This window comes from Papio anubis, chromosome X (genome assembly GCF_008728515.1).
Source record: "Papio anubis isolate 15944 chromosome X, Panubis1.0, whole genome shotgun sequence".
Taxonomy (NCBI): domain Eukaryota; kingdom Metazoa; phylum Chordata; class Mammalia; order Primates; family Cercopithecidae; genus Papio; species Papio anubis.
The window spans coordinates 131,155,851-131,178,854 of record NC_044996.1 but is presented as its reverse complement, the minus strand read 5'-3'; positions in this window follow the sequence as shown (position 1 = coordinate 131,178,854).

Genomic DNA, 23,004 nt, shown 5'->3' with positions numbered 1-23,004 from the left:
TCTGTGGCCTGAGCTCAAGTTGGGGAGGAGCCCCCAGTTTCAGAACACTGAGAAGAGTGTGGTATAGGCTCATGTGCTGGCACAGGAGCTGGGTGTCCCTCCCTGCACAAGACCAGTCCAGGAAGGGGTGTAGCCTGTCATCCAGCCACAGATTCTGCCTCAGGGAGCCCAGGTGTTTCAGGCGACAGTGCTCCCTAGAGGGAGAAAAAGGTTTGGGACAAGCCTAGCTTGTTGGGACTACTCCTGGGGCAGATGCCAGAGAGAGACCTAGTTGGGGGCGCATGAGCTGTGTGGGCCCCACAGATGTTTGCTGGGCTGAAAACCTCAGGCTTACAGGTGCCATACAAGTTGCAGGGTCATGGCACAAGGCCCCTGCTTGGGGATCATCCACCCTTGACCCACGGCATCACAAAACCACCCGCAGACATACTCCACAACCTGCTCTGACTTTGCCAAGCTCGGAGGACTAGTGGGTTATTGGAGAAGAGTTGCAGGCCTCCTGGTGACCTAACCTTCAGCTCAGACTGCCCCTGAGGGAGCAGCGAGTACAGGCCTGCCTACGCCCCACTTAGGGCTAAGGAAATGCAGGTGTGGCGCCAGTAATTGTAGGCGGCTCTGCCTAGGCCCAGGAATAGACTTGATGAGGGAGTCATCTCTTGCCCTCCCTAGATCACTGTTCTATATGCACTGAAATATAAAACAGATGCATGGATAAGTAAGAGCCCATCTATCTGCTTTATACGTAAAGAGATGGCCCTTACTCTTAAGTGCCACTATTGAAAAGGGGCATATTACTTAAAAAAGGGAACCCCGTCAGGCTAACTGTGGGCTTTTCAGCAGAAACCTTACAAGCCTGAAGAAACTGAGCCTATTTTAGCATTCTGGTTTTTTGTTGTTGTTGTTGTTGTTGTTTTGTTTTTTTGTTTTTTGACACAGCCTCACTCCATCATCCATGCTGAAATGCAGTGGCATGGTCTTGGCTCACTGCAACCTTTACCTCCTGAATTCAAGAGATCTTCCCACCTCACCTCAGCCACCTGACTAGCTAGAATGACAGGTGCTCACCACCACACCCAGCTAATTTTTGTATTTTTAATAGAGATGAGGTTTTGCCATGTTGGCCAGGCTAGTCTTGAACTCTAATTCACCTGCCTTGGCTGCCCAAAGTGCTAGGATTACAGGTGTGAGCCACCATGCCCAGTCCTATGTTAGCATTCTTTAAAAAAAAAAAAAAATCCAACCAAAAATTTCATATCCTGCCAAACTCGCTTCATAAATGAAGGAAAATAATCTTTTCCACACAAGCAATCACTAAGGGAATTTGTTACCAGCCTACAAGAGATTCTTAAGAGAGTTCTAAACATGGAAACAAAAGAACATCTGCTGCCATAAAAACACATGAAAGCACATAGCCCACAGACTCTATAAAACAACTACACAATCAAGACTATAAAGCAACCAGCTAACAACAACATGATAGCATCAAAACTTCACATATCAATATTAACCTTGAATGTAAATGGTCTAAATGACCCCACCTAAAAGGCACAGAGTAGGCTGAGTGTAGTGGCTCACGCCTCTAATCTCAGCATTTTGGGAGGCCAAGGTGGGTGGATTGCCTGAGCTCAGGAGTTTGAGACCAGCCTGGGCAACACGGTGAAACCTTTCTCTACTAAAATACAAAAAATTAGCCAGGTGTGGCGGCGTGTGCCTGTACTCCCAGCTACTTGGGAGGCTGAGGCAGGAGAATTGCTTGAACCCAGGAGGCTGAGGTTGCAGTGAGCTGAGATCGCACCACTGCACTCCAGCCTGGACAACAGAGGAAGACTCTGTCTCTTAAAAAAAAAAAAAAAAAATATATATATATATACACACACACACACACACACACACACACACACACACAGAGTGGCAAGTTGGATAAAAAAACCAAGACCTAAAACCTAACTGTATGCTGTCTTCAAGAGGCCCATCTCACATGTAAAGACACCCATAGGCTCAAAGTAAAGGAAAGGAGAAAGACCTATCATGCAAATGAAAAAAAGGGCAAGAGTCACTATTTTATATCAGATAAAACAGATGTTAAACCAACAACCGTTATAAAAGGACAAAGAAGGTCCTTACATAATGATAAAGAGTTCAATTCAACAAGAAGATTTAATTACTCTATATATGCACCCAACATTTTTTTTCTACAAAAAGAGGAAGAGCCCAGAGGAGATAAGTGAACATTAGTAATTTCATTTTACATAGATTTAGAATGTAATGATGGAAAGAGGGAAAATTAACTGTTGGGTGCTGTGCTTACTACCTGGATGATGGGAGCATTCATGTCCCAAAACTCAGCATCACACAATATATCCATGTGACAAACCTACATATGTAACCCTTGAATCTAAAGTCAAAGCTGACATTTTTTAAAAAAGAAACCTTCCAAGTGATTCCATTTAAGAACCACTTACTCAAAAGATCCCTTCCTCTATTTCACAGTTAACAGGTTTTTTCTTTTATCCCAGTTGTAGAAGTTTCTTGGATACAAATGTCAAGGTGAGCTTAGCTCCAAATTTCCCTAAAAGTTCTGACTTTAAAATGACCCTTTCTTTGATTGTCTTTATGCTGCCTGTTTCTTCTCTATCCATTTTCATTCTGCCTTCTATGTAACCTACTGTACCACTGCACAGGCATTCTTGCCCTGGTGTTTTTGCTAAATAAAATTCAAGAAGCTAGCCATCTCAGGATGGGCACAAATGCACACATAATCAAAGCATGGACAGAATATCAGTCCTAGTAATGATCAAGGTGGAGATAAATGTTGGCAGAATCCAGGGGAAGGCTTATTTTGTTCCAGCTGGAAGGAATGGAGAAGGTATTACAGAAGAGATAGCACTTGATCTGAGCTTTGAAGGATGAGAAGTATTTTAATAGACTGGGAAGTGGGGGGGATTAGTGTTTTGACATATATCTGAAGTTAAGTGCAGAGTTTTGTGCTTAGTGATTAGAGTATGCAGGTACAGTGGCTGGAATTTTCGTTTTTCCCAACTTGCAGCATATTCTGTTTTAACCTGGATTCCTTCTAATCTGCACCAGCCCCCTTTTAAAAAGCCTATTTTTCACGTTTTCCTCGCCTTTCTCATCTCACAGCTATTCTGAATTTGCTTCTGCCTGAGACTAGCACCTAACAACCAAATGGGAGTAGACACATTCCTAGCTGACGGAGATAATTTGAGAGTTAGTAGCCTGAACAAGATCATATGAAAGCAATTTCACTTTGGTTCTAGTCTAGTAAGTCATCATAACAGGTTTATAATCTTATGGATCTGGGTGATGAGTTAAGGGGATTGGTTGGAAAAGAGAAAGAGAGTGGGGTGTTAAGAAAAGTTTTATATTTCCCAAAAAAGGGAAAGAGCCCAGAGGAGATAAATGAGCACTAGTGATCTTGTTTTAGATGTAGAGTGTCATGATAAATTATAGTGATTCTCAAACAGGGAAGATTTTGCCTCTTTGGGACATTTAGCAGTATATGAAGACATGTTTGGTTGTAATAAAGGCAAGAAGGGGTGGAGAGTAGGGGATAGGGCACGCTACTGGCATTTGGTAGGTAGAGGTCAGGGGTATGGCTAAACATCCTACAATCACAGAATAGTCCTCCTTCCAACACCAGATAATTATTCAGTCCAAAATGTCAATAGGCTGAGGTTAAGGATCCTGGATTAAAAGTACATTCAACATCTATTATAATAGATGGGCTAATAAAAAGTGACCCATCAAATGCTGGCAAGGATGTGGAGAAACTGGATCCAATCACTCATGTGCTGCTGGTGGCAATGTAAAATGATAATAGCTACTCAGGAAAACAGTTTGGCAGCTTTTTATAAAACTAAACCTGCAATTGCCATATCACACAGCAGTTGCACTCTTGGGCATTTATTTATCCAAGGGAAATGGAAATGTACGTTTTCTCAAAAGCCTGTGCACAAACATTCAAAGCACCTTTATTCATAATAACCCCAAACTGGAAGCAACACAGATGTCCTTCAATGGGCAAATGGTTAAGTAAATTATGGTACATCCATACCATGGAATATTACTCAACTATGAAAAGAATATACAATTGATACACACAACAACATGGATGAATCTCCTGAGAATTATGCTGAGTGAAAAAGGCCAATCCCAAAAAATGACATATTACATAATTCTATTTGTATAACATCTTGACATAAAATCATAGTAAAGAACAGATTAGTGGTTGCCAGGTGTCAAGCGGGTACGGAGGATAGTAGAAAGGTGAGTTGGTTTTAAGAGGGCAACACTGTGGTGATGGAACTGTTCAGGATTATGACTAGTGATGGATACAAAAGCCTACCATTCTGGTAAACTTGTATAGAACTAAACACACACGAGTGCAAGTAAGCCAAGGGAAATCTGAACAAATTCAGTTGATTGTAGCTATGTCAGTAGTCTGGTTGAGATGTTGTACCATAGTTTGAAAGATGTTATTATGGAGTAAAACTGGGTAAAAGTACACAGGATCTCTTTCTGCGTTATTACTTACAACTGCATGGGAATCTACAATTATCTCAAGCTAAAAACTTAAAAACGAATTCAGATCCACGTATTTTGAAAATAATGTTTGGATTACACAACCTTTCAGTAAATTATATCCTTTTTATGCTTAAATTCATTGTGATTTTTGTCTTCTTTTCTCAAAGTGTAAGCTCTCAAGGTGAAAAAAAAAAGGCATGTTCAACCTTATTGATAATTTCCCAATATCACTAGTTATAAAAATTATAGTGATCCCTTTCCACTATACCACTTTGGTTGCAAATGCCTCTATCTGTCCCTCCTACCTACACATGCTTCACTAGGCTAAGTAAACATTGTCTGTTGCCATCAATACAAATAGAGCACTTGAAATAAGGTCATCCTTTGCTAGACTGTAACTTGTGTCCAATATACTATAATTCTTAGAACTAAAGAATGATATAAAAATTAACCTCATTAGAGATTGTAAATATGAGTGACATTTTAAAAAAATTGAAGTTTTAAAAATAGCTATCCCATTCCAAGTTTTATTTATTCAACATTTCTAATTAATATGTTTCTAATTAGAACTTGATGGAAATCACCTTTGTTGAGCCTAATGTGTTTGTTCTTCTGTTAACTTGCTAAATTAAGAATATATCTTTATTGCCTTTAAGATGAACAGTGATTTGCCATCCCTGTTGCAATGGTGCTAGCAGCTTTATCTCAAAATCAGCCACTATCATACCTCTAGTACGAATGAGAATTCAGAGAATGGCCTACCAAAGATATAAAACCTGCTTTGTAAAATCAAGGATATTGCTATTTCTGAAACCATGGAAGGTAGAAAGCAACAGGAGAAGACAAGGTTAGGTTTTTCGACTCTCTTCTGTTTGATTTATTTGACACATAGAAGATAATTATAGTCTACATGTCAAACCAAGATGGAACGAGTGTCAGCATGATTTCAGAAAAACATCTGGAAAATCACATAGGACAATAATATTGTGTATCTATAAAAGGTGAAAGAGAATTTCTCTTTATTCAGTGAGCAATATGATAGCTTAAGAAATTATCTGACTTTTTTTTATTATACTTTAAGTTCTAGGGTACATGGGCACAATGTGCAGGTTTGTTACATATGTATACATGTGTCATATTGGTGTGCTGCACCCATTAACTCGTCATTTACATTAGGTATATCTCCCAATGCTATCCCTCCCCGCTCCACCCACCCCACAACAGGCCCCAGTGTGTGATGTTCCCCTTCCTGTGTCCAAGGGTTCTCATTGTTCAATTCCCACCTATGAGTGAGAACATGCAGTGTTTAGTTTTCTGTTTTGCCCATTCAGTTCTTGCAATAGTTTGCTGAGAATGATGGTATCCAGTTGCATTCATGTCCCTACAAAGGATATGAACTCATCCTTTTTATGGCTGCATAGTATTCCATGGTGTATATGTGCCACATTTTCTTACTCCAGTCTGTCACTGATGGACATTTGGGTTGGTTCTTTACTATTGTGAATAGTGCCGAATTAAACATACGTGGGCATGTGTCTTTATAGCAGCATGATTTATAATCCTTTGGATATATGCCTATTAATGGGAAGGCTGGGTCAAATGGTATTTCTAGTTCTAGATCCTTGAGGAATCGCCATACTGTTTTCCACAATGGTTGAACCACCAACAGTGTAAAAGTGTTCCTATTTCTCCACATCCTCTCCAGCACCTGTTGTTTCCTGACTTTTTAATGATTGCCATTCTAACTGTTGTAAGATGGTATCTCATTGTGGTTTTGATTTGCATTTCTCTGATGGCAAGTGATGATGAGCACTTTTCTCTGTGTCTGTTGGCTGCATAAATGTCTTCTTTTGAGAAGTGTCTGTTCATATCCTTCACTCACTTTTTGATGGGGTGGTTTGTTTTTTTTCTTGTAAATTTGTTTGAGTTCTTTGTAGGTTCTGGCTATTAGCCCTTTGTCAGATGAGTACATTGCAAACTTTTTCTCCCATTCTGTAGGTTGCCTGTTCACTCTGATGGTAGTTTCTTTTGCTGTGCAGAAGCTCTTTAGTTTAATTTGATCCCATTTGTCAATTTCGGCTTTTGTTTCCGTTGCTTTTGGTGTTTTAGACATGAAGTCCTTGCCCATGCCTATGTCCTGAATGGTATTGTCTAGGTTTTCTTCTAGGGCTTTTATGGTTTTAGGTCTAACATTTAAGTCTCTAATCCATCTTGAATTAATTTTTGTATAAGGTGTAAGGAAGGGATCCAGTTTCAGCTTTCTACATATGGCTAGCCAGTTTTCCCAGCACCATTTATTGAATAGGGAATCCTTTCCCCATTTATTGTTTTTGTCAGGTTTGCCAAAGATCAGCTGGTTGTAGATGTGTGGTATTATTTCTGAGGGCTCTGTTCTGTTCCATTGATCTATATCTCTGTTTTGGTACCAGTACCATGCTGTTTTGGTTACCGTAGCCTTGTAGTATAGTTTGAAGTCAGGTAGCATGATGCCTCCAGCTTTGTTCTTTTGGCTTAGGATTGTCTTGGCAATGTGGGCTCTTTTTTGGTTCCATATGAACTTTAAAGTAGTTTTTTCCAATTCTGTGAAGAAAGTCATTGGTAGCTTAATGGGAATGGCATTGAATCTATAAATCGCCTTGGGCAGTATGGCCATTTTCACGATATTGATTCTTCCTATCCATGAGCATTATATGTTCTTCCATTTTATTTCGTTGAGCATTGGTTTGTAGTTCTCCTTGAAGAGGTCCTTCACATTCCTTTTAAGTTGGATTCCTAGGTATTTTTTTCTCTTTGAAGCAATTGTGAATGGAAGTTCATTCCTGATTTGGCTCTCTTTGTCTGTTATTGGTGTATCAGAATGCTTGTGATTTTTGCACATTGATTTTGTATCCTGAGACTTTGCTGAAGTTGCTTATCAGCTTAAGGAGATTCTGGGCTGAGATGATGGGGTTTTCTAAATATACAATCATGTCATCTGCAAACAGGGACAATTTGACTTCCTCTTTTCCTAATTGAATACCCTTTATTTCTTTCTCCTGCCTGATTGCCCTAGCCAGAACTTCCAACACTATCTTGAATAGGAGTGGTGAGAGAGGGCATCCCTGTCTTGTGCCAGTTTTCAAAGGGAATTTTTCCAGTTTTTGCCCATTCAGTATGATATTGGCTGTGGGTTTGTCATAAATAGCTCTTACTATTCTGAGACACATTCCATCAATGCCGAATTTATTGAGAGTTTTTAGCATGAAGGGCTGTTGAATTTTGTCAAAGGCCTTTTCTCCATCTATTGAGATAATCATATAGTTTTTGTCTTTGGTTCTGTTTATATGCTGGATTACATTTATTGATTTGCATATGTCAAACCAGCCTTGCATCCCAGGGATGAAGCCCACTTGATCATGGTGGATAAGCTTTTTGATGTGCTGCTGGATTTGGTTTGCCAGTATTTTATTGAGGATTTTTGCATCGATGTTCATCAGGGATATTGGTCTAAAATTCTCTTTTTTTGTTGTGTCTCTGCCAGGCTTTGGTATCAGGATGATCTTGGCCTCATAAAATGAGTTAGGGAGGATTCCCTCTTTTTCTGTTGATTAGAATAGTTTCAGAAGGAATGGTACCAGCTCCTCCTTGTACCTCTGGTAGAATTCGGCTGTGAATCCATCTGGTCCTGGACATTTTTTGTTTGGTAGGCTCTTAGTTATTGCCTCAATTTCAGAGCCTGTTATTGGTCTATTCAGGGATTCAACTTCTTCCTGGTTTAGTCTTGGGACAGTGTAAGTGTCTAGGAAATTATCCATTTCTTCTAGGTTTTCTAGTTTATTTGCGTGGAGGTGTTTACAGTATTCTCTGATGGTAGTTTGTATTTCTGTGGGGTTGGTGGTGATACCCCCTTTATCATTTTTTATTGCATCTATTTGATTCTTCTCTCTTTTCTTCTTTATTAGTCTTGCTAGCAGTCTATCAATTTTGTTGATCTTTTCAAAAACCCAGCTCCTGGATTCATTGATTTTTTTGGAGGGTTTTTTGTGTCTCTATCTCCTTCAGTTCTGCTCTGATCTTAGTTGTTTCTTGCCTTCTGCTAGCTTTTGAATGTGGTTGCTCTTGCTTCTCTAGTTCTTTTAATTGTGATGTTAGGGTGTCAATTTTAGATCTTTCCTGCTTTCTCTTGTGGGCATTTAGTGCTATACATTTCCCTCTACACACTGCTTTAAATGTGTCCCAGAGATTCTGATATGTTGTATCTTTGTTCTCATTGGTTTCAAAGAACATCTTTATTTCTGCCTTCATTTTGTTATGTACCCAGTAGTCACTCAGGAGCAGGTTGTTCAGTTTCCATGTAGTTGAGTGGTTTTGAGTGAGTTTCTTAATCCTGAGTTCTAGTTTGATTGCACTGTGATCTGAGAGACAGTTTGTTATAATTTCTGTTCTTGTACATTTGCTGAGGAGTGCTTTATTTCCAACGATGTGGTCAATTTTGGAATAAGTGTGATGTTCTGAGAAGAATGTATATTCTGTTGATTTGGGGTGGAGAGTTCTGTAGATGTCTATTAGGTCCACTTGGTGCAGAGTTGAGTTCAATTCCTGGATATCCTTGTTAACTTTGTGTCTCGATCTGTCTAATGTTGACAATGGGGTGTTAAAGTCTCCCATTATTACTGTGTGGGAGTCTAAGTCTCTTTGTAAGTCTCTAAGGACTTGCTTTATGAATCTGGGTGCTCCTGTATTGGGTGCATATATATTTAGGAAAGTTAGCTCTTCTTGTTGAATTGATCCCTTTACCATTATGTAATGGCCTTCTTTGTCTCTTTTGATTGTTGTTGGTTTAAAGTCTGTTCTATCAGAGACTAGGATTGCAACCCCTGCTTTTTTTGGTTTTCCATTTGCTTGGTAGATCTTCCTCCATCCCTTTATTTTGAGCCTATGTGTGTCTCTGCATGTGAGATGGGTCTCCTGAATATAGCAAACTGACGGGTCTTGACTCTTTATCCAATTTGCCAGTCTGTGTCTTTTCATTGGAGCATTTAGCCCACTTACATTTAAGGTTAATATTATTACGTGTGAATTTGATCCTGTCATTATGATGTTAGCTGGTTATTTTGCTCGTTAGTTGATCAGTTTCTTCCTAGCATCGATGATCTTTACATTTTGGCATGTTTTTGCAGTGGTTGGTACCTGTTGTTCCTTTCCATGTTTACTGCTTCCTTCAGGAGCTCTTGTGAGGCAGGCCTGGTGGTGACAAAATCTCTAAGCATTTGCTTGTCTGTAAAGGATTTTATTTCTCCTTCACTTATGAAACTTAGTTTGGCTGGATATGATATTCTGGGTGAAAATTCTTTTCTTTAAGAATATTGAATATCGGCCCCCACTCTCTTCTGGCTTGTAGAGTTTCTGCTGAGAGATCCACTGTTAGTCTGATGGGTTTCCCTTTGTGGGTAACCCGACCTTTCTCTCTGGCTGCTCTTAACTTTTTTTCCTTCATTTCAGCATTGGTGAATCTGGCAATTATGTGTCTTGGAGTTGCTCTTCTCGAGGAGTATCTTTGTGGTGTTCTCTGTATTTCCTGAAGTTGAATGTTGGCCTGCCTTGCTAGGTTGGGGAAGTTCTGGATAATACCCTGCAGAGTGTTTTCCAACTTGGTTCCATTCTCCCTGTCATTTTCAGGTACAGCAATCAGATGTAGATTTGGTCTTTTCACGTAGTCACATGTTTCTTGAAGGCTTTGTTCGTTTCTTTTTACTCTTTTTTTTCTACACTTCTCTTCTTGCTTCATTTCATTCATTTGATCTTCAATCACTGATACTCTTTCTTCCAGTTGATTGAATCGGTTACTGAAGCTTGTGCATTTGTCACATAGTTCTCATGCCATGGTTTTCAACTCTATCAGGTCATTTAAGGACTTCTATGCATTGGTTATTCTAGTTAGCCATTTGTCTAATCTTTTTTCAAGGTTTTTAGCTTCTTTGCGATGGGTTCGAACTCCCTCCTTTAGCTCAGAGAACTTTGATCTTCTGAAGCCTTCTTCTCTCAACTTGTCAAAGTCATTTTCCATCCAGCTTTGTTCCATTGCTGGCAAGGAGCTGCATTCCTTTGGAGGGGGAGAGGCGCTCTGATTTTTAGAATTTTCATCTTTTCTGCTCTGTTTATTCCCTAACTTTGTGGTTTTATCTACCTTTGGTCTTTGATGATGGTGACATACAGATCGGGTTTTGGTGTGGATGTCCTTTCTGTTTGTTTTGCTTCTAACTGTCAGGACCCTCAGCTGCAGGTCCGTTGGAGTTTGCTGGAGGTCCACTCCAGACCCTGTTTGCCTGGATGTCAGCTGCGGAGCCTGCAGAAGAGTGAATATTGCTGAACAGCAAATGTTGCTGCCTGATTGTTCCTCTGGAAGCTTTGCCTCAGAGGGGTTCCCGGCCGTGTGAGGTGTCAGTCTGCCCCTACTTGGGGGTGCCTCCCAGTTAGGCTACTCAGGTCAGGGACCCACTTGTGGAGGCAGTCTGTCCGTTCTCAGATCTCAGACTCCGTGCTGGGAGAACCACTACTCTCTTCAAAGCTGTCAGACAGGGACATTTAAGTCTGCAGAGGTTTCTGCTGCCTTTTGTTTGGCTATGCCCTGTCCCCAGAGGTGGAGTCTACAGAGGCAGGCAGGCCTCCTTGAGCTGCAGTAGGCTCCACCCAGTTCCAGCTTCCCAGCTGCTTTGTTTACCTACTCAAGCTTCAGCAATGGCGGGCTCCCCTCCCCCAGCCTCACTGCCACCTTGCAGTTAGATCTCAGACTGCTGTGCTAGCAATGAGGGAGGCCCTGTGGGTGTGGGACCCTCTGAGCCAGGTGCAGGATATAATCTCTTGGTGTGCCATTTGCTAACACCCTTGGAAAAGCGCAATATTAGGGTGGGAGTGACCCAATTTTCCAGGGGCTGTGTGTCACGGTTTCCCTTGACTAGGAAAGGGAATTCCCTTCCCCCTTGCACTTCCCGGGTGAGGCAATGCCTTGCCCTGCTTTGGCTCTCACTCGGTGGGCTGCACCTACTGTCCTGCACCCCCTGTCTGACATGCCCCAGTGAGATGAACCCGGTACCTCAGTTGGAAATGCAGAAATCACCTGTCTTCTGTGTATCTGACATATTTTTTGAGGAAAAACTTAAGGCTAAAAATCAACTTATTTCACTAAAAGTGATGCTTGTTTTAAATAGTGATTTAGATAAATAAATGAGCATTTCTTGTTGCCCCAAAATATGTTGAAAAATAGTTACATGGTGGGGATCATTGTCTTGTTTCTGTTTTTAATGGACATATCTATATTTTGCTGTTTGGAAGAAGTTTGTTCTTGGTTCCTGATAAATATGTTTTCTCAAATTAAAGGCATAATTTTCTATTCATTACTTATGAATCATTTTATCATGAATTTGTGTTTAATTTTAGCAGATGAATCTATTAAGATGATTATATGGCTTTTACTTTTTTAATTATGTAAATTGTTTTCTGATGTTGAATTATCCTTGAATTCTTTGTGTACCATGTACATTCCTTTAAAATCCACTTTAATGTTCAATTTGCTAATGTTTGAGTTATATTCATAAATGAAATTGGTCAACAGTTTTCTCTGAGGGGAAGGAGTTGTCCTGATATGAAACTCTGATTTTCATGTCAGAGTTAGGTTAGTCTCTCAGACATAGATATGGATTTTTTTCCTTACCTTTGGAATGAGTTAAATAGAATACACATTAATTTTTTTTCCTAGAAGATATGATAACCCTAATCCGAAGAACTATCTGATCATAGTGGTCTTTGTAGGGGAAAGAAAGAATCTTGAGAATTTTTCATTTTTTTCCATGGTCTATTAAGTTCTTTAACCCTACTTGGTAATATTTAATAATTTTTGTTTTCTTTTTTATATTTTATTTTATAATTGATACATATTATATTCATGGGGTACACAATGATGTTTGGATACATATGTATGCTGATCATATCAGGGTAATTAGCATATCCATTATCTCCAACATTTATCAATTCTTTGTGTTAGGAACATCCAATGTCCTCCTCTAGCTATTTGAAACTGTAAAATATATTATTGTTAGCTACATTAGGTCTACAGTGCTACAGAACATTAGAACCCAGTCCTCTTATCTAGCTGTTGTGTATATATCCTCTAACAAATCTCTCCCTATACCTCCCTTCTCCCTTCCCAGCCTCTGGAGTCCTCTGGTCTACTTTTTATTTCTACAAGATCAACTTTTTTAAGCTTTTGCATATGAGTGAGGACATGCAGTGTTTAACTTTCTTTTTCTGACTTGTTTCGCTTAACATAATGTCCTCCAGTTCCATCCATGTTAACATGAATGACAAGATCTCATTTTTATGGTTGAATAATATTCCATCATTTATATATGCCATATTTTCTTTATCCTTTCATCTGTTCTTGGGCACATAGATTAATTCTATGTCTTGGCTATTGTGAATAGTGCTGCAATAAACATGGGAGGGCAGATGTCTCTACAGTATACTAATTTCATTTCATCTGGATATGTACCCAGTAGTGAGATTAATGGATCTTATGGTAGTTTTATTAGTAGTTATTTGAGGAACTTCCATACTGTTCTCCATAGTGGCTGTACTAGTTTAACATTCCTACCAACTGTGTAAAATTGTTCCTTTTTCTTCACATCCTCACCAACATTTGTTATTTTTTGTCTTTTTGATATTAGCCATCCTAACTGGGATGAGATGATACCTCACAGTAGTTTTGTTTTGCATTTTCCTGATGATTGGTGATGTTGAACTTTTTTTTTTTCCAAATATTTCTTGGCCATTTGTATTTCTTCTTTTGAAAAATGTCTGTTAAGATCATTTTCCCTCTTTTTTAAAAATTATACTTTAAGTTCTGGGTTACGTGTGTAGAACATGTAGTTTTGTTACATAGTCATACGTGTGTCATGGTGGTTTGCTCCGCCCATCAACTCGTCACCTACATTAGGTATTTCTCCTAGTGTTATCCTTCCCCTAGCTCCCCACCCCCCACAGGCCCCAGCATGTGATGTTCCCCTCCCTGTGTCCATGTGATCTCATTGTTCAACTGTCACTTATGAGTGAGAACATGCAGTGTTTGGTTTTCTGATATTGTGATAGTTTGCTGAGAATGATGGTTTCCAGCTTCATCCATGTCCCTGCAAAGGACATGAACTCATCCCTTTTTTATGGCTGCATAGTATTCCATGGTATATATGTGCCACATTTTCTTAATCCAGTCTGTCATTGATGGGCATTCGGGTTGGTTCCAAATATTTCCTGTTGTGAATAGTGCAGCAATAAGCATACGTGTGCATATGTCTTTGTCATAGAATGATTTATAATCCTTTGGGTATATGCCCAGTAATGGGATTGCTGGGTCAAATGGTATTTCTAGTTCTAGATCCTTGAGGAATCCCCAAACTGTTTTCCACAATGGTTGAACTAATTTACACTCCCACCAACAGTGTAAAAGTGTTCCTATTTTTCCACAACCTCTCCGGCATCTGTTGTTTCTTGACTTTTTAATGATCGCCATTCTAACTGGTGTGAGATGGCATCTCAATGTGGTTTGGATTTGCATTTCTCTAATGACCAGTGATGGTGAGCATTTTTTCATATGTCTGTTGGCTGCATAAATGTCTTCTTTTGAGAAGTATCTGATCATATCCTTTGCCCATTTTTTGATGGGGTTGTTTGCTTTTTTCTTGAAAATTTGTTTAAGCTGTTTGTAGATTCTGGATATTAGCCCTTTGTCAGATGGATAGATTGCAAAAATTTTCTCCCATTCTGTAGGTTGCCTATTCACTCTGATGATAGTTTCTTTTGCTGTGCAGAAGCTCTTTAGTTTAATTAGATCCCACTTGTCAATTGTGGCTTTTTATTGCCATTGCTTTTGGTGTTTTAGACATGAAATCTTTGCCCATGCCTGTGTCCTGAATGGGATTGCCCAGGTTTTCTCCTAGGATTTTTATGGTCCTAGGACTTAATGTTTAAGTCTTTGATCCATCTTGAGTTGATTTTTTGTATAAGGTGTAAAGAAGGGGTCCAGTTTCAGTTTTCTGCATGTGGCTAGCCAGTTTTCCCAACACCATTTATTAAATAGGGAATCTTTTCCCCATTGCTTGTTTCTGTCAGGTTTGTCAAAGATCAGATCAGATGGTGGTAGATGTGTAGTGTTATTTCTGAGACCTCTGTTCTGTTTCATTGGTCCATATTATCTGTTTCAGTACTGGTACTATGCTGTTTTGGTTACTGTAGCCTTGTAGTATAGTTTGAAGTCAGGTAGTGTGATGCCTCCAGCTTTGTTGTTCTTGACCAGGATTGTCTTGGCTACGTGGTCTCTTTTTTGGTTTCATGTGAAGTTTAAAGTCGTTTTTTCCAAATCTGTGAAGAAAGTCATTGGTAGTTTGATGGGGAGGGGATAGCATTGAATCTATAAATTACTTTGGGCAGTAAGGCCATTTTCACAATGTTGATTCTTCCTATCCATGAGCATGGAATGTTTTTCCATTTGTGTCTTCTCTTATTTCCTTGAGCAGTGGTTTGTAATTCTCCTTGAAGAAGTCCTTCACATCCCTTGTAAGTTGGATTCCTAGGTATTTTATTCTCTTTGTAGCAATTGTGAATGGGAGTTCACTCATGAGTTGTCTCTGTTTGTCTGTTATTGGTGTATAAGAATGCTTGTGATTTTTGCACATTCATTTTGTATCCTGAGACTTTGCTGAATTTGCTTATCAGCAAAAGGAGATTTTGGGCTGAGATGATGGGGTTTTCTTAATATATAATCATGTGATCTGCCAACAGAGACAATTTGACTTCCTGTCTTCCAGTTTGAATACCCTTTATTTTTTTCTCTTGCCTGATTGTCCTGGCCAGAACTTCGAATACTGTGTTGAATAGGAGTGGTAAAAGAGGGCATCCTTGTCTTGTGGCAGTTTTCGAAGGGAATGCTTCCAGTTTTTGCCCATTCAGTATGATATTGGCTGTGGGTTTGTCATAAATAGCTCTTATTATGTTGACATACATTCCATCAATACCTAGTTTATTGAGAGTTTTTAGCATGAAGGCCTGTTGAATTTTGTTGGAGGTCTTTTCTGCATCTATTGAGATAATCATGTGATTTTTGTCATTGGTTCTGTTTGTGATGGATTGTGTTTATTGATTTGCATATGTTGAACCAGTCTTGTGTCGCAGGGATGAAGCCAACTTGATTGTGGTGGATAAGCTTTTTGATGTGCTGCTGGATTTGGTTTGCCAGTATTTTATTGAGGATTTTTGCATCGATGTTCATCAGGGATATTGGTCTAAAATTCTCTTTTTTTGTTGTATCTCTGCCAGGCTTTGGTATCAGGATGATGCTGGCCTCATCAAATGAGTTAGGGAGGATTCCCTCTTTTTCAATTGATCTGAATAATTTCAGAAGGAATGGTACCAGCTCCTCCTTGTACCTCTGGCAGAATTCAGGTGTGAATCTGTCTGGTCCTGGTCTTGTTTTGTTTGGTAGGCTATTAATTATTGCCTCAATTTCAGAGCCTGTTATTGATCTATTCACACATTCAACTTCTTCCTGCTTAACCTTGGGAGGGTGTATGTGTCCAGGAATTTATCCATTTCTTCTAGGTTTTCTAGTTTATTTGCATAGAGGTGTTTATAGTATTCTCTGATGGTAGTTTGTATTTCTGTGGGATTGGGGTGGCGATAGCACCTTTATCATTTTTTATTGTGTGTATTTGATTCTTCTCTTTCCTTTTTTATTGGTATTGCTAGTGGTCTATCAATTTTGTTGATCTTTTCAAAAAACCACCTCCTGGATTCATTGATTTTTTGAAGGGTTTTTTGTGTCTCTATCTCCTTCAGTTCTGCTCTGATCTTAGTTATTTCTTGCCTTCTGCTAGCTTTTGAATTTATTTGCTCTTGCTTCTCTAGTTCTTTTCATTGTGATGTTACAGTGTCTATTTTAGATCTCTCCTGCTTTCTCTTGGCCCTCTACACACTGCTTTAAATGTGTCACAGAGATTCTGGTACATTGTGTATTTGTTCTCATTGGTTTCAAAGAATATATTTTTTTCTGCCTTCATTTCATTATTTACCCAGTCATCATTCAGAAGCAGGTTGTTCGGTTTCCACGTAGTTGTGTGGTTTTGAGTGAGAATCCTGAGTTTTAATTTGATTGCACTCTGGTCTGAAAGACAGTTGTGATTTCTGTTCTTTTACATTTGCTGAAGGGTATTTTACTTCCAATTATGTGGTCAACTTTAGAATAAGTGTGATGTGGTGCTGAGAAGAATGTATATTCTGTTGATTTGGGGTGGAGAGTTCTGTAGATGTCTGTTAGGTCTGCTTGCTCCAGAGCTGAGTTCAAGTCCTAGATATCCTCTTAATTTTCTGTCTCGTTGATCTGTCTAATATTGATAGTGGGGTATTATAGTCTCCCATTATTATTGTTTGGGGGTCTAAGTCTCTTTGTCAGTCTCTAAGGACTTGCTTTATGAATCTGGGTGCTCCTGTATTGGGTGCATATATATTTAGGATAGTTAGCTCTTCTTGTTGAATTGATCCCTTTACCATTATGTAATGGCCTTCTTTGTCTCTTCTGGTCTTTGTTGGTTTAAAGTCTGTTCTATCAGAGACTAGGATTGCAACCCCTGTTTTTTTGTGCTTTCCATTTGCTTCGTAGATCTTCCTTCATCCCTTTATTTTGAGCCTATGTGTGTCCTTGCACATGAGATGGATCTGAATACAGCACACTGGTGGGTCTTGACTCTTTATCCAATGTGCCAGTCTGAGTCTTTTAATTGGAGCATTTAGCCCATTTACATTTAAGGTTAATATTTTTATGTGTGAATTTGATCCTGTCATTATGATGATAGCTGGTTATTTTTCCAATTAATTGATGCAGTTTCTTCATGGCATTGATGGTCTTTACAATGTGGCAGGTTTTTGTAGTGGCTGGTATTGGTTGTTCCATGTTTAGTACTTCCTTCAGGAGCTCTTGTAAGGCAGGCCTGGTGGTGACAAAATCTCTAAGCATTTGCTTATCTGTAAAGGATTTTATTTCTCCTTCACTTATGAGGCTTAGTTTGACTGGATATGAAATTCTGGGTTGAAAATCTTTAAGAATATTGAATATTGGCCCCCACTCTCTTCTGGCTTGTAGGGTTTCTGCTGAGAGATCTGCTGTTAGTCTGATGGGCTTCCCATTGTGGGTAACCCGATCTTTCTCTCTGGCTGCCCTTAACATTGTTTTCCTTCATTTCAACCTTGGTGAATCTGACAAGTGCCTTGGGGTTGCTCTTCTTGAGGACTATCTTTGTGGTGTTCTCTATATTTCCTGAATTTGAATGTTGGCCTGCCTTGCTAGGTTGGGGAAGTTCTCCTGGATAATATCCTGAAGAGTGTTTTCTAACTTGGTTCCATTCTCCCAGTCCCCTTCAGGTACACCAATCAAATGTAGATTTGATCTTTTCACATAGTCCCATATTTCTTGGAGGCTTTGTTCATTTCTTTTCACTCTTTATTCTCTAATCTTGTCTTCTCGCTTTATTTCATTAATTTGATCTTCAATCACTGATATGCTTTCTTCCACTTGATCAAATCGGCTTTTGAACTTTGTGTATGCTTCACGAAGTTCTTGTACTGTAGTTTTCAGCTCCATCACGTCATTTAAGGTCTTCTCTACACTGTTTATTCTAGTTAGCCATTTGTTTAACATTTTTTCAAGGTTTTTAGCTTCCTTGTGATGGGTTAGAACATGCTCCTTTAGCTCAGAGAAGTTTGTTATTACCGACTTTCTGAAGCCTACTTCTGTCAACTTGTCAAAGTCATTCTCTGTCCAGTTTTGTTCCTTTGTTGGCGAGGAGAAGAGGTATTCTGGTTTTTGGAATTTTCAGCTTTTCTGCTCTGGTTTCTCCCTATCTTTGTGGTTTTACCTACCTTTGGTCTTTGATGTTGGTGACCTACAGTTGGGGTTTTGGTGTGGATGTCCTTTTTGTTGATGTTGATGCTATTCTTTTCTGTTTGTTAGTTTTCTTTCTATCAGGCCCCCTCAGCTGCAGGTCTGTTGGAGTTTGCTGGAGGTTCACTCCAGTCCCTGTTTGCCTGGGTATCAGCAGTGAAGGCTGCAGAACAGCAAATGTTGCTGCCCGATCCTTCCTCTGGAAGCTTCATCCCAGAGGGGCATCTGCCTGTATGAGGTGTCTGTTGGCCCCTACTGGGAGGTGTGTCCCAGTCAGGCTACACAGGGGTCAAGGACCCACTTGAGGAGGCAGTCTGTTTGTTATAAAAGCTCGAACACCATGCTGGGAAAACCACTGCTCTCTTCAGAGCTGTCAGGCCCAGGATATTTAAATCTGGAGAAGCTGTCTGCTGGTTTTTGTTCAGATATGCCCTGCCCCCAGAGGTGGAATCTAGAGAGGCAGTAGGCCTTGCTGAGCTGTGGTGGGCTCTGCCCAGTTCGAGCTTTTCTGCAGCTTTGTTTACACTGTGAGCATAGAACCACCTACTCAAGCCTCAGCAATGGTGGACGCCCCTCCCCCTGCCAAGCTCCTGTGTCCCAGGTCGATCTCAGGCTGCTGCACTAGCTGCGAGCAAGGCTCCATGGGCATGGGACCCACCGAGACAGGCACGGGAGGGGATCTCCTGTTCTGCTGGTTGCGAAGACCATGGGAAAAGCGCAGTATTTGGGCAGGAGTGTACCACTCCTCCAGGTACAGTTACGGCATCCCTTGGCTATGAGAGGGAAATCCCCCGACCCCTTGCACTTCCTGGTGAGGCAACACCCTGCCCTGCTTGGGCTCACCCTCCGTGGGCTGTACCCACTGTCCAGCCAGTCCCAGTGAGATGAACCAGGTACCTCAGTTGGAAATGCAGAAATCACCTGTCTTCTGCATTGATTTCACTGGGAGCTGTAGACCAGAGCTGTTCCTATTTGGCCATCTTGGAGGCGACTGCACCCATTTTCCCACTTTTAATCAGATTGTTTGTTTTGCCATTGAGATGTTTGAGTTCTTTGTATATTATAGATATTAATTCCCTGTTGAACGGATAGTTTGCAAATATTTTCTCCAGTTCTGTATGTTTTCCTTTCACTCTGACGATTGTTTCCTTTGATGTGCAGCAGCTTTTTAGTCTGATATAATTTATTTATTTTTGATTTTGCTGCCCGTGCTTTTGAGGTCTTATTCACAATATCTTTTCCCAGACCAATATCCCGGAGCATCTCTTCCATGTTTTTCACAGTTTTATAGTTTTGGGTCTTACATTTAAGTCTTCACTGCATTTGGAGTTGATTTTTGTATAAGGTGAGAGGTGGAGGCCTAGTTTTATTCTTCTGCATAAGGATATCCAGTTGTCCCAGCACCATTTATTGAAGAGATTATCCTTTCCCCAATGAATATTCTTGGTGCCTTGTTGAAAATGAGTTGGTTGTAGATAGATGGATTCATTTCAGGGTTCTCTATTTTGTTTCATGGGTCTGTGTGTCTATTTTTATGACAGCACCATGTTGTTTTTGATTGATATAGCTTTGTAGTATGTTTGGAAATATGGTGGTGTATGCCTGCAACTTTGTTCTTTTTTCCCAGAATTGCTTTGGCTATTTGAGGTCTTTTGTGGTTCCATGGAAGTTTTAGGATTTTTTTCTATTTCTGTGAAGAATGTCATTAATTATGAAAAATTAATAGGAATTACATTATATGTGTAGATTGCTTTGGGCAGTATGGTCATATTAACAATATTACTTCTGATCTGTGAGCATGAATGTCTATTTGTGTTCTCTTCAATTTCTTTCATCAGTGTTTTGTAGTTTTCCCTATAGAGGTATTCTTGCAGCTATTGTAAATAGGATTGGCTTCTTGATTTCTTTTTCAGCTAGTTCATTGGTCATATAGAGAAATGCTGCTGCTTTTTGTATGTTGATTTTGTATCCTGCAACTTTACTGAATTTATCAGTTCTAAGAGTTTTTGGGTAAGTCTTTAGGTTTTTTTTTGTTTTGTTTTGTTTTTGTTTTTTTTTTTACATATAAGATTATATCATCTGCAAACAGAGAGTTTGGCTTCCTCTTTTCCAATTTGGATGCGCTTTATTTATATCTCTTGCCTAATTGCTCTGGTTAGGACTTCCAGTATTACAATGGAGCTATCGGCACATAATTGTATTATTCTCTTGCATGTTTCTTAATGCCTTGGGCAAAGCATAATTTGAAAATGCTTATCTTCTATCAGCTATTGTATCAAAAAATATCTGGATTTAGAGAGACTGATATTCTGTCCTAGGTGTGAGAAAAATTGGGTCTGAGTTTCTCAAGTGTCCTCTACTTTCAGAAATCCTTGCTCTAAACACATTTATAATTGGCAGTTACCTGGATAGCATGCATTGAAGAAAACCAAAAGCTTTTTTGCCCCAAGTTCTTTGTCTTGTCTTGATCACAATAAGTAGGAATACTACCACTTCTTTAGATTAATACTTTGGAGACCCTGGGTAAAGTACAAATATGCAGTATGGGAGAGGTGTCACATTTTCCATTTTAACTTATTATAATTTTGTTCAGCCCTAACCAACCCATGAACACTTCTAGTTGGATGTATAACCATAGGTTTCAAATAAAAATGGGCTTACATACTTGTTCTTGAGAGATTTGTCAATGCTTGTTTTATTCCATACTTTAGATTTTATTCTATGCCAGACAACCTACACCTAATTCCTCCTTCATATTTGCTTTCCTTTTGATTTATGGTGTTTCATCGTGGATTGTAACCTTTGATTAAATAAGGCTGAATCCCCAACTAAGGGCAGACTTGAGGATGCATTGATATCTACTGACCACAAATGAGCAGGTAAGCAATTAATTAGCAAGTAATAATGGCACAATCAGCATGCCTTCCAACAGCTTGGAAATTTAGTTGTTCCTTACTCTTGAAATTTGTATTGACTAAGATGCAACTCCCTGGATTCTTGGCATCCATCTACCTCCCTATTATAAATGTAGAGGATGATTAGGACTACTTAACAGTAAACCTAATAAAACTAATAAGTTCATTTTTCCTAATTCTATAAATTGGCCTCTAGAGACACCACTACATAGGGTATTTAGCTTAGAGGTAGCAGTCTGAAATTTAACTCACCATGTTTAACTCTCTTCCTGCATTGTCTCCATTGGCTCTAAGATTGAGCATAATAAATATTGATCCCTTTAGCTTACAGGGATTTTTTTGTGGTGTAATGAGCTGCTTGTGTAAAGCTCCTTAGAGAATGCTACTGCTAAGATACAGCACTTCTAAATGCATGGAAAAAGAAATCAATAATGGCCTTATCAAATAAGATTAGTACAGAGTCACACATACTACCTCTTAGTATCCTGAAGAAAATCACACTTTTTTTCCTGTTTACATCAAGGAAGCATTAAAGACTTGGTTCCCCTCTTCCCATTAGTCCTAATAAGATAGTTGCAAGGAAATCACAATGTAGAAAGGCCTGGATAGACTAAAGCCATGGACTGATTACATCTCTGCTGTGCATGCTAATGCCTCACCCAGGATGGTTCCACATGGGGAAATGAAAGGGTTGCATTTATCCCATCCACACCCCCCTATAGCTCTGGTTAATGCTGAATTGTGCTGCCCAGCTTCAGTTGTCAGTTCCTAGAGGGAAAGAAGGCTGCCAGTTAGCTTATTTGATATCAGAGTCAAATTGACTACCTTAGTTATATGCGCTATATTTTGATGTTCCCTTTGAAACATTTCAGAAAGTCTTCACGTTTGTTTCTATTTCACAAAATTTAAAAGCTCACACATCTAATATATTAGCGTTGGTGTATATTTTAGAACAACAACAAAAAAAGATGTTTGTGTTCAGAAGGGGTTAGCAAATAAATGCAATTCTTTCTAACTTTTGCCTCACAAATTAAAGCCTTGCTTTGTAACATATCCTAGGTCAATGTTTCCCTAACTTGAAAGCGCACACAAATCCTAAGGGGATCGTGTTAAAATGCAGTCCGATTGAGTAGTACTATGTGGGACCTGAGGTTCTGCATTTCTACAACACTCCCAAAGTAATGTCCACAGACCTCAACATGAGGAGGAGGGCTGTGTTGTCACACCGAAACGCTAACTATTCCTTTTTTTTTTTTTTTTTTGAGATGGAGTCTCGCTCTGTCGCCCAGGCTGGAGTCCAGTGGCGCAATCTCAGTGCGCGGCACCATGCCTGGCTAATTTTTTTGTATTTTTAGTAGAGACGGGGTTTCACCGTGTTAGCCAGGAATGCTAACTATTCCTTAAATGTCTTAGAATATTTTAAAAGGGAGAGAAATAAGTGCGAAAAAGAAAGCAACAATACAATAAAGGTAATATGTGAAGGTCTGGATTTTCAGACAACATCTAAGTGGTGGTAAACAACAAATAGTTTACTACTACCAGGACAAACATTCCAAGTTGACGGTAAGGTGATGTTATGGGCCT